The sequence below is a fragment of the Aythya ferina genome (assembly GCF_964211825.1).
Source record: "Aythya ferina genome assembly, chromosome: 1".
NCBI lineage: Eukaryota > Metazoa > Chordata > Aves > Anseriformes > Anatidae > Aythya > Aythya ferina.
This window is the reverse complement of record NC_140296.1, coordinates 163,462,237-163,477,449: the sequence shown is the minus strand read 5'-3', so window position 1 is coordinate 163,477,449 and position 15,213 is coordinate 163,462,237. Positions and strand designations below refer to the sequence as shown.

The 15,213-nt window shown below is 41.8% G+C and overlaps 1 protein-coding gene across 1 annotated transcript in view; it reads left to right on the top strand.

Annotated features, from left to right (window-relative positions):
- The first annotated feature begins 4 nt into the window (after positions 1-4).
- The window catches only part of GRIN2B (glutamate ionotropic receptor NMDA type subunit 2B), a 273,763-nt gene continuing 258,554 nt past the window's right edge, over positions 5-15,213 (top strand). The window contains exon 1 of the mRNA XM_084506008.1: positions 5-17. The gene's annotated coding sequence lies outside the window, so the exon portion shown is untranslated. The remainder of the gene's footprint in view (positions 18-15,213) is intronic.

Sequence of the window (15,213 nt, the reverse complement as noted above, 5' to 3'; positions counted from 1 at the left end):
TTCCTACTTCCTCAACGGTGAGGGACATGTATATGGTTTACACTCTCTTTCCCCGGCATTAGTTTGATAATTAACCTGAATAGATCTGTCAGTTGGCGGCTACTGAAGGAATCCCTCCCATACACCTGCAGTAGCTCTGGCACTTGTCAAAGGAAAAGTGCTGCTAGATTCATGAGTTGAGCTGGCACACCAAAGTGTCAAGCAAATGCTGGACTCTCTACAGTACGTCTGTTACCTGTAGCCACACGTGAGGTGTGGGCAAAGGAGTGATGCAACCCCCTTTTTGTGGCAGCAAGATGTTTATTTGTCTCACTGATACTGTTAAACTGTTTCTGAACAAGGCAGGTATCCCAGCCACTCCTACCAACCTTAATGAGGAGAGGCAAACACACATGGTGATGTGTACATCCACCTGAATCTCTGGAAGTCAGTCATTCATCTGTAGGCCTCATTTCCACAGGCTTCAGGTGGTAAAACGGCTCTGTGTTGCTTCCATTGTCTTTAAGGGTATAAGTGCTAGGTTTTGTAAAGACTTCTGCCTTTTGGGCATGCCATTCACATCCACATCTGGAGATAAAAATATGTGTACTACAACTACTGATTTTGAGGATGGCACAGGCAGCAGGCATACGTCATCCAGTTGGTATGCTGTGACATATGTATGCAAAATGTAGAGGCTCCCAAGGAAAGTAGGAAGAAAAGCTCATACATGTGCAGACCGTTTGTCATCCACATGTAAAAGGAGATGTGATGGATTGGCCCAAGTTAGAAGCCACACTCTCACCCAGCTGACACCAGTGTATAGTTAACTCTGTTTTGTGTGAAAGTGTTAAAATATGCAATTTGAGGAAAGGGCAAGATGACCCAGGCCTTGGAGATGTCTAAAGGATGATTAATTGAGGAACTGCTAATCAGGAAGACCATTATATTGACATTCTTGAGGAAAACATCCTGTCGTATGCCCTTGAATACATCACCGATCATGTGACTAGTTGGCTGAAAGACAAAGATCAGGTGTATTCTAATGTGATTTATCAGTGAACTATCCTTGTTATAATAGTAAAAATCAGACACATAGTCTGGGAGGCCTGGGCCTAACAAGGGACCTTTCTCTGAGGATGTGCAGAATGATTCTGTCATGTCAGCAGTATGCTAATTATGTATGGAGGGTAGGGGATTGTACAAACATGTAAATATTGGTAAAGGATTGAGTGGCATAGAAAATCCTTTAGCTTTGTTGGAAACAATTCCTGTAGCTTTGTTGGAAACCACCTGGTACCCAGACTTGCACAATTCTGAAATAAACAATATATCAACCTAGTGTATGTATTGGCTTATTGCATACCAGGTAACAAATCTAAACTTTTTATCAGACAACACAGCTGCTCACTCACCCTCTGTCCACATCAGGACAGGGGTGAGGACAGGAAGAACAAGGTTCTTCCTGCTACGGTAATTCATAAGTGGTCTCCAGGTCTTCATCTTTGACCCTAACACAAAACTAAGAACCCAGGAAAGCTGAGGAGCACTTTTCAGCAGGCATCATTTCTCATAAGCTTAAGTAAATTAAAACAGTTTTTCAATGAAATAAAATCACCTTTTCCACCTGTATTATGTCCCATTGTTGCTACAATATGGCAACATTATTTCCTGCATTTTCAATCTTTCATCCTACCATTTGTGATTCAGGATCCTAACCATGCTGCTGGCCCTCCACTGGCCTTGCTCTAGCTTGCAAATACTTTTGAGTACTGGAGAGTTTACATCTGGACACAGTACTTTAGGGTGGTGCAGTTTTGCAAGCGATGAATAACACTTCCTTGGATTCTGCTGTCTGCACCTCCCAGTAATGCACTTCCAACTCAGTATGTTTTTGGCCTTGATTTCTGCAAAAGTGCGCCACTCAGTTCTGTTCAACTTCTTGTCTACCAGGAGTCACAGATTTTTTTTTTTAATTATTATTATTTTTATTTTATTTTTTTATTTTGCTAAGCTGCTTTCTGATTGAAAGTGCACAGGCCTTTACACTTGGTTTTATTGAACTTGATGTGGTTTCTGCTGGCCCATTTTTTTCAGCTTGCTGGGACTGCTGCTGAGCAACAGCCCAACTGTACAGCCTGTTGATCTCTCCCTCTCCAGTCTGCAGCGCAAGCACTCCCTTAACCAGCTGTGGAGTGTTTTACAGAAGGCTGTTCGCACACCATGCTCACTGTCTGCTAAAAGAAACACATCTAGCTGCTGCTTTTCTCTAAAATAACTGCAGCAATGACCTTGGGGGAAAATTTATGCATGTGTGCATAAGTACAAACGTGCATGCACACATACACACAACATTACCAAGTAAAGTTTGAGGAAAGTGGATTTAGTAGAATTCATTACACTGTGGGAAAAAGCTTGCATTCTTTTTATTATTTATTTATTTCCAGTAGAGTTGAAAATTTCCCCTCATTTTCAATCTATTTATAGCTTCTGAATATTGGCAGACCTGGTTCTGATTCTGGGAGATCACTCCAAGAAATGAAAAGTCTCTACCTGCCTGCCCTGCTGCCTTGCTCTCTCCCTGATTTACTTGGAAAAGGCAGGTCAGACTGCCTCTGAAATAGTCTAGGTAAAAGCTTTGGATTTTTGCCTGTAACTGTAGGGATCAGAATGAAAAAGAAACCTTCAGGAATTCGGGGAATCAGAAAATTGTTTTATCTTACAATAAAACTCTGATTATTTGGAAACTGGCTTGTCCCAGACACCTTCTTTGAAACAGGACTTAAAGAAAAAAAATCTTTATGGTATGCTATGCCTCAGGATGAAACCAACTGTTCTGATTTTGGCTGTTCTCGTTTGTCTCCCTCTCCTGGTTAATGACAGTTATTTTTTTTTTCTTTCTAGATTTTGTCTGAGTTTAGGTAGGGAAGTCTTTGGCTTTCGTCTATACAAAAAGAGTTCAAAGAATCTGTGTCTGACTGGAATAGATTTTATGTGTACATACTTGTCCTGGTGTACTGAAGGGTTAAATCTATATAATCTATATTTATCTATTAAAAAATTTACCTCTACAACTCTTGACAAGAAAATATAAAATCTTGCAATATCTCAGAAAATGAGCCAGGGGAACCTGCTAACTGCAGTGCTCACATTCAGTCAAGTTTGACACCATGGAATGATGCCAGGAATAGTGGAGCCGAGAGGTGACTACATTTCTGAAGAGGTGGTGACAGGGAGAAGAGCTGGAGTCAGTCACTTTAAGAGATTTTGACAGTTTTGGTACAGTAAATTGAATTCTTCTGTCTTTTAAAGGCTTAATATTGGCATAATACACTGCAGGCTGCCAATTTTTACCTTTTGCTTTAATGAGTTGTATAAAAAAAAATGAAAAAAAAAAAAAAAAGAGACAGAATTAACTTATTGTTCTGTATAATGAAGAGCCTGGAAATCGACTGAAGGGTACTCAGGTAATACATAATCTTCCTACAGTACTCTTTATTCCCTAAATGCAATATCTTCTCAAGCGCTACCCAGCAACTGCAGTTTTTGGCAGTTCATCTACTGCACAATGCTAGGCCTGTTTCTTCTGCATCTTAGAGCTTCCTATCAGATACTTCAGCCACTGTTCCATTACTTTCTCTTTCCAGCTTTGAAATCCACCTCAGCTATTACCCACGGAAACTCATTTAATCACAGACTTCCACAGACCTCTCTCTGGACCCTGGAGTCTTCATCCTCAGCACCTTGAGGTTCTATTCAGGGATTTTTCATTGACAGGACAGCTAACTGGTCTAGTTAGGTAGTTTATATAGACTAAATCTGTTATTTACATTATGACAAACAGACTTTCCAGTTTAATTTCATTTGTGAGCTACTGAAAAATGTGAGTATCTTGCAGCTAAAAAGCTTCCAAGTAGTTAAATATCCCAGTGTGCCACTGTGGTGGCTTTATCCTGCTGGGCAGCTAAACTTCACTACAGCCGCTCTCTCACTCCTGCTTTTCAAAGGAAAGGGGAAGAAAATTGATGCAAAAGGCTCAGGGGTTGAGATAAGGACAAGGAGATCACTAGCTAATTATCATCAAGGGCAAAACAGACTCAGCATAGGGAGATTAATGTCATCTATTGTCTATCACTAGCAGACTAGAAGAACAGTGAGAAACTAAAAGCAAACTAAAGACACCTTCTCCCCTTCTACCCTCTTTTATCTCCTTTCCCTGAGCAGCACAGGGAAACTGGGAATAGGGGCTGTGGTCAGTCCCTAATGTTTTGTCTCTACCGCTCCTTCACAGTCACTCTCTGCCCCTGCTCCCCGTGGGGTCCCTCCCACGAGATGCCATCCTTCCCGAACTGGGCCTGCTGGGGCTGCCCACAGACAGCAGCACCTCTTCAGGAACTGCTTCCACACAGCTCTGTACCACGGGGTCCATCCCTCAGGAGCAAACTGCTCCAGCACGGGTCCCCCATGGGTGGGCGGCAGCTCTCCCCAGGCCCCCTGCTCCTGCGTGGGCTCCTCTCCACGGGCTGCAGCTCTGGCCCAGGGCCTGCTCCTGCGGGGGCTCGTCATGGGCCACAGCCTCCTCCAGGCCACATCCACCTGCTCCACCGGGGGCTCCTGAACGGGCTGCAGCGTGGAGATCTGCTCCATTTGGGACCCATGAGCTGCAGGGGGACAGCCTGCTCCACCAGGGGACTCTCCACAGGATGCGAGGGAATTTCTGCTCTTCACTGACCTTGGGGTCTGCAGGGCTGGTTCTCACTCCTGTCTAGCAGCTGCTGTTGCACAGCACTTTTTTTTTTTTTTTTCCCCTCTTTCTTAAATCTGCTCTCCCAGAGGCCCAACCAATGTCACTCACTAGTATGGCTCCGGCCAGTGGCAGGTCCCTTTTGGAGCCAGCTGGAGCTGGCTCTGATCTGACATGGGGCAGCTGCTGGGCTCTGCTCACAGAAGACACTCCTGCAGCCCCCTGCTACCAAACCCTTTCCAGCCACTAATCCCTTTTAGCCACTAAGCTTTATTCACTTACACAGTACCTATGTTGACTTCCTGCTATCATTCCACCATTTCCTTTTTCCCATGTTTTAAAAATGGAAGCTATATACAAACTTGTTTCGTATGAACTTAGAACAGTCTTTTAGTCTTAAGGAGAAATACGTTCTTCAACTGCAAATCTGCCCTGATTTTGTGTTTGGAATTTTAGCAATTAGTGTTGATACACTCAGGAGAGAAAAGGGCAGAACTGTAGAGAGGAGTGAAGAACTTTGGAGACTGAGTTCTAAGAAAGAAGCTTTCTGGATTATTTAATTATTTAGGAAGCAAAGGAAGAAACAGAGTCACAATAAAAAAAGTTTTGAAAAACCTTACCAGGGAATATGGAACATAGAAGGTATATACTAAGAGTTCAAATAATTCTGTTTCCATGTTTCAGTTTAGCAAGTTAAATAAGCATTTAGCAACTGTATTTTTATGAGGTCTACATCAGTATTTGCTCTGAGTGCAGAAAATATATTCTCTGGAAGTTCAAGTGCAATGTTTGTTAATTAGTTAGAGTCCTCTAGGAAAGTTTGTCAATTCTTATGTGTATATATTTAAAAGTTTTCCTGAATTGTTTTGTTATAACTCTTCAAACATTTCAGCTCATTAAACACACTCAGATCTCCTACTCTGACATAGCAAGGAGTTTTTAAATATGTGTTGTTTTTTCCATAATTTGTCATAATTGAATGTTCTCTCTTTAGCAACCAAATGTTCTACTAAGGAAACTTTAAGGAAAAAAAAGTCCTTTAAAATAGCCTCCCTCTTTTGTTCACAGTGGTTTAGACTGTCATTATACTGCTATTTTAATCTGGCAGAAGTACAGTCTGCTGTTGAAAGGAGTTGGACAGTTTTCCTTCTTCCACTGTCTCCTGCCACTTCGTCCCACCACTTCCTTCTGCCATTCTTATGCCTGTGGGTTTGGGATGAGTTGCATCAGGGAACCACTCTGGCTGAAAGCTAAATTTTTTGTTGTTATTGCTAGCCTAGTTTCCCACACTGCAAATAATGCAATCAGTGCAAGGGGAGCAGCAGGAAAATGTGTCTGGAGCCAGGCAGGGACGTGAACATGATTATCTTTCGATATTAATTTAATAGTCAGTTTAATCTAAACAAAGATTACTGAAGTCATTATGTGCTAAAGTTGGTTATACTGCTACTGTTTTGTACAAAATATTGATAACTTGGTAGAGAAATGATTTTCAACAGAATTAATTTGTCTGCTTTTTGAACCCGTTAATTTTATAGCAAAAGACCAATTGCCTGAGAAATGCACTACTTCAGTTTGGATAAGCTGAGTAATTTTTACAGCTGCTGGTAATATAATCTTGGCAAGCCTATAAGAATCTAATAGAGGTCCAGGTACACTGTGCCTGTAGCCTTCAAAAGACAAATCTTCAAATGTGTCTTGATATATTTGGGACCTGTAAGATCTAAAGCTGTGTCTGGTGACTAAGAGCTAGCCATGTCTATAGATCAAACTTATTTCAGTAGAAACTACAGGAGATTCTTGCTGCCAACTGCATTTCTGCTACTTTGCCTAAGGTTTCATTATTTTATGTATAACAAAAGTATAGTTAAATGAATAAGAAACTAGGAAATATATTAGTACATTAAAATAAATAGAATCTAAATCACTGCTTAAGTAAGGAAGATTGTTAGTTCAGAATTCACACGTGTAAATTTGTGTCAAATTGTATTGTCATACAGATCAGTGAATCTTCCTTTTTTCTATATCCCTCTGATTTAATTCACCTAGGCCTAAGAATTTACTAGTATCTTCCATGATTACAGAAAGAATTCCATCCCCTAGCACAGGATTTGAAATAGAACAGGTGTTTGAATCCCTACAAGAAAGCCTGATAATACTCCTTGAAACCTAGAGGATAACCATTAGTTGGTATGGGATCTTTATGTATCATCTCTCTTTAGATTCCTCAGAATGATGTAGTCATCTTCAAATATCTTGAGATACTTTTAAATTCTGAAGGTGGTCAGTATAACTTCAACTTAAAACCAAATGCCAAAGCAGATATATACTGCTTTTGCAGCACTATATTTCAAGTGAAAGGAACATAATTTTTTATTCACATATCTAATTTGTCACAAAATTATGGACAAAAAAAAGCTGAAATGAGTATTGAAAAAAATCGCAGATGGTTTAATTTACTGAATTTCTCCTGGTAAGCTTTCTCAAGAGCATGTTCAGGTGTACTCAGTAGGCTTGAGGACAGAGAAGCGTGGGTGACCTGGAAGTTGAACAGATTGATCAGGTGGTACAAAGTAATCTTAGGGGAGCTGGGAGTCAAGAGTGGATGGGCAGTTCAGATGCAGGTGAGAAGAGAAGGTGAGTGGGAAGGACATAAGGGACTGGAAAAATATACCTTGAAATGTTCTCTCAAGTGATGAACCCTGCAGATCTCTGAGAAAGGGTGCTTGCTGAGAGCTAAACACCCTTGCTAGTTGCTGGCAGTACAAGAATGCTTCCTGGCATGCTCCTGTACAGTGCTTACATAGGAGTAGTAATGTTAGTCCTATATTTTTCTACAGTATAGCTTTATTCTGCTTTCAGAAAATGAACGCAATTTCTCAGTCTGGAGAGAATGAGCATTTTCTCTTAAAAATAAAATAAACTACTTGGGAGTCATTCAGCTTTCCTGTCCTAAAATTGACTACTGGATATCACTCCCTTTTCATGAGCTTGATGAAAATACAGTAACATTTTTGCTTTCATGTTGTTTTACACTCATAGTTAAGCTCCTGTGAAATCAATGTTTGTGTTTCACATGTTTTTCAGGAAATTAGATTAAGGGTTTTGTATGAGTTAGACAAATGCATGCTCTATGTTGACTTTTCATGCTCTGTGGTGCTTCTGTTACGTTGATTTCAGATATGGTCACAGATGAAAGACTGGTGTTTTGCAATGGCAGCTAGTGAGACAGCAGTAACAGGGAGTCTAATAGTAGATTGATCAAGGCTGAAAATCATTACACCTTATTCTAATGTAGCCAGTGCAGCCTGTAGTTGGCACATGCAATAGATGGCTTAAGTAACCCAGAACTGGACCAGCAAAATAAACCAGAAAGAAAAATAACTGCTGTTGTGTGATTTCAAAGCTCTTAAGCAGATTGGAAGGAGATAAAGAAGCTGAGAAAAATGTCATCATGAGGAATTAGAACAGAAGCAGGAAAACCAAGTGGTGAAGTAGGGGGAGTCATGAGAAGACTCAAAAGAACTGGGAAAAATACAAATGTGACAAGAAAAGGCCAGCAAACACTAAAAACACATGGATGTCTGTTGTACAACGTCTCCAGATCCCCAAGGCTGCTAGGATATCTGAATTAGATATTTGACATTAGGATAGCTGATATCTAGAATTAGTGAGGTCTTTTTAACAGAGCTCTTAACTTCCCTGAAAACTAGCTGGTTTTGAATACAAACCATGTCAGAGTAATATTTACTTCAGATTTCTCTCTAAAAAATATTGAAGAAAGAAGATAAAAATGGAAGTGGAGTTCTTTCTCCATAGAAGTTTGTATGTTGTGTCAGAAAGGAGAGACTGGGAACACGTTCAAGAAGAAACACTAATGAAGAAAACAATCACCATCATCTGTACAACATGGGAATTATCTGAAAATGGGGAGGTAGGAATAGCTGGAAATCATGCAGGCTTCAGGAACTTGATGAGTTTTATTCTTACCATCCTGTTTCAGAAAAGTAGAAGAAGCTGGGCCTCTCTCACCATTGTGCTCTCTCACCTCTAGGCTCTTTCTTGGTTCAGTAGAGCTATGCTGCAAGCTCTCTCTTGACCTGCATCACTGGAGACCAGAGAAACTCTTACCCAGGCAGCAGGCAGGGGAAGGGTCAGCACCTTAGTGGCATTGGATGCTCCCTTCAATTGCAGCCTGCAGCAGCTGAGCTCTGCAGTCAAAACTTTGGTTGCGAGAGGAAGGGGGGAGGGTTAAATTTGGTTATTTCCAGTCCTCTTGGGTTCCTTTCAAAGGGTGGATGGTGGATCAAGCTGCCTTCTTGTTGATCTCAGTGTTAAAGCACTTCCTGAAGTAATATAGCTGTTACCATCCTTTTGCTTGTTTTTCTTGTCCTAGGTTTTCACTGAAGCCTCCTAGGACATCAGTCTCTGCATGTCTGACCAAGGGAAACAAAGCTGTTGCGACATCTGCCCCCAAGTCTTATTCTCACAGCCCAGACCATTTACTGGCTGAACCTGAGTTAGAGGTTTGTCTTCAGGTTGTTGGCAGGAGTCACCTCTGCCACAGGTTGAGCAGATAAAAGGGATGGAGACTCTAGACATCAGAAAAGTCTGGTCTTCAAGATGCGGCATGAAGGCATGCAGGACCCAGGCTGTTGGTGGAGCTAATGAATGAAAGTACAGGTGAGAGAAGCATAGCAGCAGAACTAGGGGCAGAGTAAGGGCAGAGAGAGCCTCACAGGAGCAGGCAAAATTCTGAGGGTACACGTGTGACAGGAAATTAGGTTGTAAATTAAAGAAAAAAATGAGCGGAGGAGAACAGTAGGATGGCAAGGAGAAGGAAAGAGAAGCAGGAAGGGATTTTAGGAAGAAGAGTAGAACAGAAGTTCTCTAATTCTCTTAAAAAGGAAAACAGGAAACATTCTTCCTAAAACAGCCAAGAGGAAGTCAGCATTTTTGTGTACAAATTTAAGATTTGATGTAGGAGTAGGTTCCCTCCCAAAAACTCAGAATGGGAAAGTTTACTGAAAAGGGTGCAAGTGTTATATAATTTAAAAGACTGTCTTGCATTTTCTTTCTTTTTTTTTTTTTTTTTTTTTTTGGGGGGGGGAAGGGATGTGATACAGTAATTTTGTATTCTGGTTTTGATTTTATCAAAATGAAGAGATTTAGATGGAGAAAGAAATAAGTTGTTGCTGAGAGATCTGTAGTCAGGATTGGACCAACAGCCATTCACTGGACTAACAAATACGAGGTAGGAGACAGTGGGGATAGGGGAAAAAACAAAACAAAACCAAATAAAACCTAGCTAGATAAAGCATAAAATACTGGGTAGAGATTACATCCCTGTAACATAAAGGAACTTCATTTAACAATGCAGAGGTCTCTTACAGCCAGCAGCTGTAATCTAACTAGCCTAACAAGCCAAAGGAGGTTAATTTGCTGGGGGCAGGGAAGAGCTGGGTGTTATTTATAGCACAAATTGCTGAGCCTGCAAGTGTCTCCTATGCCCTCATTATCCTTTTTGGAAGCATCATAGCAAGTGTGTTCTTCAGGCTTTATCCTCTCCAGCTAATGCAGTTTTGGTTAGCCCAAGTCACCTGAGCTGAACCGTGCCCTTCTGAAAATACTTTTTAAGGTTAAGCATTACTTATTTGAATAATTACAGAAATAATTGCCAGAGGACTTTGAAGGCTGAAGCATTATCTGCCTGTGTGAAAAGGAAATGGCCTATGTGCTTCTGAGAATTTTTATTTTAGCTTCACAATTAATTTCTGTTCCTGGATTACAAATGAAGAACCTGCACAGGCTTTTGGCAATTTTGGATATATTTTCTCTTGTGTGTGTAGTGGGACTAGGATGTTCTGAGGTAGGAGTAAACTTTTGAAAAAGACTGCCAAACGATGTTATATATCCCTCTATTCATAAGACTGTACTGCTAAAATATAGCAATGGGGCAACAAGTGAAAGGAAAAAACACACTCTTTTCTACATAAGTGCTGGTGAAATTATTAAATCAAGAAAATAAATACACAGTTTTGATAATTATTCTTAATGTAATACAATTTAAGGGTGGATGTGAAAATGACATACCTCTGTCCTCCTGCTTCAGTAGGCTGTGGAACTGCCCCCCCCTCCCCCCCCCTTTTTTTTTTAAACCAAACATGGTAGTTTCTGTTTAAAGTTTCAAAATAATATTCATTCTTGGATTAAAAATTCCAACGGATGTCTTTAGAGACATTGTTTCTATGACTGATTTTTCTGATAGATAATCTTTTGTACTACTTCAAGCTAATTTAATCTTAGTTTGATTTACTTCTTTCAGCATATTTTTGACCGTTTTTCTGTGAGTTCAAAGGGCGTTTCACTAGGGGAAAAAGGGAAAAAAAACACAACACCATTATGTAAGTATGTCTCAATTACTGTGAAGCAGATTCTTATCTTTCCATAGCTGAAAAACTTATTCATATGGGCAAATAAATTATCTTTGTAAAAATAAAATATAAAAAGATAAAGTTACTATAAATTATTATTTTTTTTAAGAAAATATTTTGTTAGCTATTACTTAGTGTTTAATTTTTAACACCATAAAGAACATATTATAATTTATTTAACATGAGACTAACAAACATTTGAAGTTTGAATAGCTATAATAATACTGGTCTATGAAGGGAAGTGTTATATGCGCATGTGAGCAAGTCTGGCATTTTCTAACTTTTAAATAACTAATGGGTTCAAATGTAATTACCTAATTATTTTAAAGTATCATTAAATATTAATGAGGCACTGACATTAGGCAACTCTATATTTACCTTTACAGTTTAAGAAAGATATTTTATTTTATTATTTTTCCCCAGTAGTAGAAGGAAAATTTCAAAATGACATCATTTGTTATTCATACCAAAAATACAACTCTAAGAAATAGACAGCATTCAACACAACTTCTTAGAAAATTAAGCTCTCAAATAGCTGAAAGATTAGTTATCTTTCTTCATTTTTGAGGAATGCCAGTATTCGTTTCAATTTGAAGCCTCTTAAAACCAATCAAGGATATTCTGAAAGAAGAAGAAAACATTTATTTATTTATTTTTATTTTTTTATTTTTAATTCAACAGTAACACTCCTCACAAGTTATATTTTTATTTTAGCAGGAGAAAATCTGTATTTTCATCAGCATTAGGGCAGAGTGCATCTCCACTGCCCACATGCGAAAGAATGTTTATATAAAGGCTAATGTTTTCTCTTTGTTACTATGTGAATAAAAGCAGGTATTTTTAGAGCAAGTACTGATACTCGTCATATATATAATATGTATATATAAAGTAGAGAAATCTTTACTCTTTTTTTTTTTTTTTTTTTTTTTTAAATAAAGAATCCTATAATCTGTCTGAAATTCACAAACATTAGAACTTATCTGCAAATTAGCTCAGACAATTAAAATAAGCTCTTCAAAAAGCTTTCCTTCAGAATTTTGACCATGTGGCCACTCCACACTGTCAAAAGCCTTTTTATTATTTAAAAGTTGTGTGTACTTCCAGGAGAACAGAAATATGGGAGAAAATATAGTCAACAGTTCCTTCATTATTCTGGAATCAATCCAACATGGGATGGGTTCTGGGTTATCAGGTTTATGGCTTGAAACATCTTTAACACCATTGATGAATAAAAGTCAGGCCAATGTAGCATACATTCTTGTGATTTTTATTCATAATTGTATCAAGAAGGTTCTCAGGTGCCAAGAGTACCACTGTAAAATATGCAGAGTGCCTTGGAATTAGGACAATGTCATAGCCTGAAATGAACCCAGAGCTGGTTGTTTTGTTATTAACAAAGTTTGCATCTCAGATGGAGAAAACAGGTAATCTAAAAGATCTAGACACACAAGACAAATGGGTTTCAGAATTTCAAGAGACTTTGCATAAGCCTAGCAATCTTTCTTCCAGAGATAGAGGCGTGTTACAGAATCACAGAATTGTCTAGGTTGGAAGAAACCTCAAGATCATCGAGTCCAACCTCTGACCTAACACTAACAAGTCCTCCACTAAACCATATCACTAAGCTCTACATCTAAACGTCTTTTAAAGACACCCAGGGATGGTGACTCCACCACTTCCCTGGGCAGCCCATTCCAATGTCTCACAACCCTCTCAGTAAAGAAGTTCTTCCTAACATCCAACCTAAAACACCCCTGTTGCAACTTTAGCCCATTCCCCCTCGTCCTGTCACCAGGCACGTGGGAGAATAGACCAACCCCCACCTCACTACAGCCTCCTTTAAGGTACTTATAAAGAGCGATAAGGTCGCCCCTGAGCCTCCTTTTCTCCAGGCTGAACAAACCCAGCTTCCTCAGCTGCTCCTCACATAGGACTTGTTCTTGAGAGCTCTCACCAGCTTTGTTGCCCTTCTCTGGACTCGCTGGAGCACCTCAATGTCCTTCTTGTAGTGAGGGGCCCAAAACTGAACACAGTACTCAAGGTGTGGCCTCCCCAGAGCTGAGTACAGGGGGACAATCACTTCCCTAGACCTGCTGGCCGCACTACTTCTTATGCAAGCCAGGATGCTGTTGGCCTTCTTGGCCACCTGAGCACACTGCTGGCTCATATTCAGCCGACTATCCACCAATACTCCAGGTCCTTCTCCGCCTGGCAGCTTTCCAACCACTCATCTCCCAGCCTGTAGCTCTGCTTGGGGTTATTGTGCCCCAGGTGCAGGACCTGGCACTTGACCTTGTTGAACTTCATGTAGTTGACCTCAGCCCAGCCTTACCATTCCCAGCCTCAAGTTCCATGACATCAAAACTCTCTCTGATATAGAGAGCCACACCACCACCCCTTCCATGCTGCCTGTCCCTTCTGAAGAGCCTATAGCCAGACATTGCAGCACTCCAGTCATGAGAGTGATCCCACCACATTTCCGTGATGGCAACCAAGTCATAGCCTACCTGCCGGACGATGGCTTCCAGCTCCTGTTTGTTACCCATGCTGCACGCATTAGTGTAGATACACTTCAGCTGGGCCATTGCCTTCTCTCCCAACCTTGCCATTGTTCCCCCTGGCACAGCTCTAACAAGCCTTGTTTCAGTCCTGTCCCCCTTCTCACCTAGTTTAAAGCCCTCTCAATGAGCCCTGCCAGCTCCTGGCCCAGGATCCATTTTCCCCTTAGAGATAGGGACCTGTCTGCGGCCATCAGGCCGGGTGCCGAGTAAAGCGCCTCATGGTCAAAAAAACCACAAAATTTCTGTGTTGGCACCAGCCTCTGAGCCACGTGTTTATCAGGTGGGCTTTCCGTGTCCTCTCTGTACTCCTCCCTGCCACCGCAGGGATGGACGAAAACACCACCTGTACTCCCACTCCATCCACTAACAGTCCCAGTCCCCTAAAGTCCCGTTTGATGGTCTTCAGGCTTCTCTCTTCAGTATCATCACTGCCAGCCTGGACTACTAAAAGAGGATAATAGTCAGAGGGGCAAACCAGGTTGGGAAGCTTTCTGGCAACATCCCTGACCCTGGCCCCAGGGAGGCAGCAGACTTCCCTACGGGTAGGGTCAGGCCGACAAATAGGGCCCTCTGTTCCCCTGAGAAGGGAGTCGCCCACAACAATCACCCTTCTTTCTGTCCTGGTGGAGGCAGTCCCGAGGTGAGGCGTGGAGTCGACTTCCTCTCCCCAGGCATCCTCCTGGGTAGACTTACTGCCTCTTCCTCAGCTACGGGTCTCTCAATCTCCAGGGCCTCAAACCTGTTGTGTAGGGGCACCTGGGAAGGTGGGGCCGGTGGGGGGGGGCATCGCCTGCGATGCTCGAGCAGGGACCTGTCTCCATTCCTCCTCAACTCCTAGGTCCCCTGCCTCTGCCCGACAGCAGCAGGGCAGGGGGTCCAACCCCATCTGGGGTGTCTCACCCTGGTACCTGTCCTTCAGGCTGTGTAGGGAGTTGTTCCACAAGTCTATCTCCTGCTCACACTCCCTGATATCCCTCAACCTCTCAACCTCCTCCTTGAGTTCTGCCATGAGGCAGACCAGGTCGTCCACCTGCCTGCACCTCACGCACACAGTCTCTTTGCCCCCCGCAAGTGGTAGCAACAGGCTCAGGCACTCCCTGCACCCGGAGACCTGAACTGCCGCAGTTTTGAGCGGGCAGTTGGTCTGGGTGTGTACAGACTTCTCGGAGAGTGCACTGTGCCTGGTGTACACCATTGCAGCTGAGCTAGCGGTAGACCGCCGTTAGAGGAGTTGTTCGTATGGGTGGGGGGAAACGCTCGTTCACCTCCCTCGCGAGGGCTGCTGGGTCCTGGTGGCTCCCTCGAGTGGGCTCGGTGCTGGAAAAATTATCCCTGCCTGTCCGATCCCCTGCTCCCTGCAGAATGCGTCTGCCCCAGAGCCAATCGGCTCGGCAAGTGGCCATCTAAGTAGCTTGCAGTTTTAACTATCGCAATCAGGTAAGTGTGGGCTTAGTATTTTACAGATGATAGAAAACTGAAATCCAAATAGGATTTG